The sequence below is a fragment of the Humulus lupulus genome, chromosome 7, assembly GCF_963169125.1.
Source record: "Humulus lupulus chromosome 7, drHumLupu1.1, whole genome shotgun sequence".
In the NCBI taxonomy this organism is placed as follows: domain Eukaryota; kingdom Viridiplantae; phylum Streptophyta; class Magnoliopsida; order Rosales; family Cannabaceae; genus Humulus; species Humulus lupulus.
This window is the reverse complement of record NC_084799.1, coordinates 48,320,442-48,324,895: the sequence shown is the minus strand read 5'-3', so window position 1 is coordinate 48,324,895 and position 4,454 is coordinate 48,320,442. Positions and strand designations below refer to the sequence as shown.

The following is a 4,454-nucleotide window of genomic DNA, read 5'->3' as shown; positions in this document are numbered from 1 at the left end:
AATTCCCAATTTGGAGCTATCACAATTGGAGCAGAAATAAGCTTTTCTTTCAAGAAATTGAAAGCCTTCAAACATTCATCATTAAAATCAAAGACAACTCCATTCATAAGCAGATTCGAGAGAGGCTTGGACACTTTAGAGAAATCTTTTATAAATCTTCGATAAAACCCAACATGACCAAGAAAACTTCTTACACCTTTGACTGAAACTGGTGGAGGAAGCTTTTCAATGGTAGAAATTTTTGCTCTATCTACCTCAATTCGCTCACTCGAAATTTTATGGCCAAGAACAATCCCCTCTTTTACCATAAAATGGCATTTCTCCCAATTCAACACTAGATTTTCCTTCTCACAACGATTCAACACGTTTTCCAAGTTACCCAAACAAAGGTCAAATGATGAACCAAAAACAGAGAAATCATCCATGAATATCTCAATACACCGTTCTACCATATCTGAAAATATAGCCATCATGCACCATTGAAATGTTGCAGGGGTATTACATAGTCCAAATGGCATTCTCCTGAAAGCAAATGTGCCATAGGGACATGTAAATGTTGTTTTCTCTTGATCCTCTGGTGCAATAGCGATCTGGTGATACCCTGAATACCCATCCAAGAAACAGTAGTAACTATGGCCTTCCAATCTGTCAAGCATTTGATCAAGGAAAGGCAAAGGGAAATGATCCTTCCTTGTTGCCTTGTTGAGCTTGCGGTAATCTATACAAATCCGCCACCCCGTTACAGTTCTTGTTGGAATGAGTTCATTGTTTTCATTTTTTACCACTGTCATACCACCCTTTTTAGGTACCACTTGCACAGGGCTCACCCATGCGCTATCAGAGATTGGGTAGATCACCCCAACGTCCAACCATTTAAGAATCTGCTCAAGTACGACTTCCTTCATGGCTGGATTGAGTCTTCTCTGGCCTCTATGGATGGCTTGCTATTCTCCTCCAATAAGATTTTATGCATTACTGTCGATGGGCTTATTCCTCTAATATCCGCCAAGGTCCACCTAATGGCCAATTTATGCTCCCTTAAAACCCTCAACAGTTTCTCCAATTCTATCTTTGACAAGTCAGCTGACACAATGACAGGTAAAGTTTCATTCTCTCTCAAGTATGCATATCGCAAATGATCTGGAAGAACCTTCAATTCCAGCTGCGGTGGCTGCTAAATGGATGTTAACGGTTTATCAGGCGCGTCTGCTAATTCTTGAAACTTCTTCCAATATGGTAGGAAGGATTTTATCCAGTTTACACAATCTCTTATCTCAGCATCATCATCGTCGACCTCATCACCCAATAATACTGCCTCTAAGGCATCACTATTCATCCTTCTCTTCGAGACTGCTTTCTCTATCACATCCACACCATAGCAACTGTCACTAGCCACCGAATACTTCATGGCCTTGAAGACATTAAAGAACACCTCATCTCCTTGAACTCTAAGCTTAAGCACTCCCTTTTGAACATCAATAAGAGCTTGACCTGTGGCTAGAAATGGTCTGCCAAGAATAATAGGTACATCAGTATCCTCCTCCATGTCCAGAACGATAAAGTCAGCTGGAAATATAAACTTATCCACTTTCACAAGAACATCTTCAATAATACCCTGTGGATGTGTCACCGATCGGTCTGCTAGTTGTAGAGTGACAGTTGTTGGTTTTGCCTCCCCCAAACCAAGTCTTCTAAACACAGATAAGGGCATCAGATTAATACTCGCCCCCAGATCACATAAAGCGTGTTTGCATTCATATTTGCCAATGGTACAAGGTATGGTGAAGCTCCCCGGATCTCTCAGCTTTTGGGGTAACTTCCTTTGTAATATCGCGCTGCACTCTTCAGTGAGTGCTACAGTCTCATAGTTTTCCACATAGCTGGGCATCTGCTCCAAGGCCTCAGCGAAAGGAATATTTATATGCAGCTTTTTAAACAACTCTAAAAACTTAGAAAACTGTTTATCCAGTGTAGTCTTTCTAAGCCTCTGAGGGTATGGAACTCGAACTGGCTGCTCATTAACAACAGGCGGACTCTTTTCTGAAAGCTGGTGGTCTTCAGTAACCTTTTCTGGATCAGACTGTTCACCCATCTCTTTATTCTGAACCACTGCCTGTGGAGATCTAGGCTGCTCAGTTTGCTTCCCACTCCTCAAAGTAATTGCCTAAACTTGCTCCTTAGGGTTGACTTCAGTATTACTCGGCAAATTTCCCTGCGGTCTGTTATTAAGCATATTAGCCAACTGCCCTGCTTGAGTTTCCAGGTTTCTGATAGAAGATCTAGTCTCTGTCATAAACTGAGTTTGAGTATTAGTGAGGGTCAATAATGCAGCTTGCAGTTCATTAGGCCTTTCAGGTGGAGCTTGATTCATTGATTGTTGAGGCCTAGGCTGTTGTGATGAAGAGGCTTGATGCATTGGTGGCTGAGGCATATTATTCTAAAATTGGCCCTGAAACTGAGGTTGCTGGCCCTGATTATTCTTCCAAGAAAAATTAGGATGATTTCGCCACCCAGGATTGTAAGTATTGGAGAATGGATTATTGAATGGCCTTTGAAAGTTTCCCACCGCTTGAGCCTGAGCGTGATCCATCGGAGTGTTATTATTCATACTGATAGGGCACTGATCGATAGAGTGAGCACCACCACAAATTTCACACCAAACTGCCATTTGAACCACATTAGCAGATACAGTGCTCTATTGTAACTGTTTTGTCAAGGAGGTTACTTGTGCTGTTAGAGCAGTGATTGCATCCAGCTCATGCACCCCAGCTACCTTTCTAACCCCTGATGATCTTTCCTCAGACCACTGATGATTATTTGTGGCCATGTCCTCCAGCAGCTCATAAGCACCAGTTGCACTCTTGCTCATAAAAGTACCACCCGCTGCAGCATCAATAATGGTTCTGGTAGTAGGACATAAACCATTATAAAAATTCTGTACTAACATCCACTGTTCAATGCCATGATGAGGACATCTTCTCAAAAGTTCTTTGAATCGTTCCCAAGCTTCATACAATGATTCTCCATCATTCTGGCAAAAATTATTGATTTCTCCCCTCAATTTAGGAGCTTTGGAAGGAGGGAAGAATTTTGACAAAAACTTCTAAGCCAGATCTTGCCAGGTGATAATAGAGTTCGGTTGCAAAGAGTTCAGCCAACTTTTAGCTCTATCCCTCAGAGAAAATGGGAAAAGCCTAAGTTTAATAGCGTCATCACTCACCCCATTGTATCTGAAAGTTCCACACAGCTCCAGAAAATTAGACAAATGGGTGTGAGGATCTTCACAAGGCAACCCATTAAATTGAACAGAGGATTGCACCATTTGTAGAATAGCTGGCTTGATCTCAAAGTTGTTAGCCTCTACAGCTGGTGGGCGTATACTGTTTTGTACTCCCGTCAGAGTGCGCAGTACATAATCTCTTAGGCTCCTCTCAGCATTGTTCTGAGCCTGACCCCCTTGTGCAATTCCAGGAATTAAAACATTCCTGCCATCCCCATCATTTTGTGCCAACTTCACAGACTTCTCGGCTTCCCTCTTGTTCTTTCTGTTTTGCTTGCAAGACTTTTCAATCTCAGGATTCAAAGGAACAAGACTGTCTGCTCCTCTTCTGCCACGCATATAACACAATTCACCTGAGATAGACAAATTAAGCAACTAAACAGATTAGAAACAAGAGAAATTAAAATCAAATTAGAATAAAAATTAATCAGACTGATATTGATAATTATTTTCAGTCCCCGGCAACGGCGCCAAAAACTTGTTGCGAAATTTTTAAGCTATGAAAGTGCACACAGTCGCAATTTGTAATAATATGGTAAAAACCAAGTATCGTCCTCAAGGATTGAATTCTCAATTACCAGTCAATTAATTTCTCTTTCTATTTGATCAATTAAAATTCTTGATTCTTTTAGACACCGCAAAAGAAACTATAATATTCAGAAGCAATAATTAAAAAATTAAACAAATAACAAATAATAGCAAAACCTTGGATTGAATTCACTATAAAACAATTAGGAATCCTAATCTTCTCTACTATCCAGTCTATTAATCTTTAATGCAATCACTACTGAAACTCTTCTCATTGAAATGATAGGTATGCAAAAGTGTTAACTATTAGGGTTAAGAAATAGAAAACTCGACCTAGTGTGAATTCCCTATATTTCTATGGTCAATTCAAACAATAGGAAGCAATGAACACAACCTTCAATCACATAAACCAATTTGATACTCTCATTCTAAATTGAAATCTATGTCTATTCAATTTTAGCATATTCAAATCTCACTTTTCAGATTTTGATTCAAATTCGTAAATCATATGTAAAAGATGCGCAATCAATTACATATAAACACAAATTGAATAGATTTCAGATGAAGGAGAAATAAATAATTGCATTAAATCATAATAGAGTTTCAAGAGAGTCAATTAGAAAACCTAAACAGAAATTTAGTTCAT

The 4,454-nt window shown here is 39.6% G+C and overlaps 1 non-coding gene across 1 annotated transcript; it reads left to right on the top strand.

The window, feature by feature from the left end:
* The first annotated feature begins 2,957 nt into the window (after positions 1-2,957).
* LOC133793013 (small nucleolar RNA R71) lies at positions 2,958-3,064 on the top strand. Its single transcript, XR_009874478.1, has one exon. It is a non-coding gene; the product is annotated as a small nucleolar RNA R71 (small nucleolar RNA).
* Positions 3,065-4,454: the final 1,390 nt, after the last annotated feature.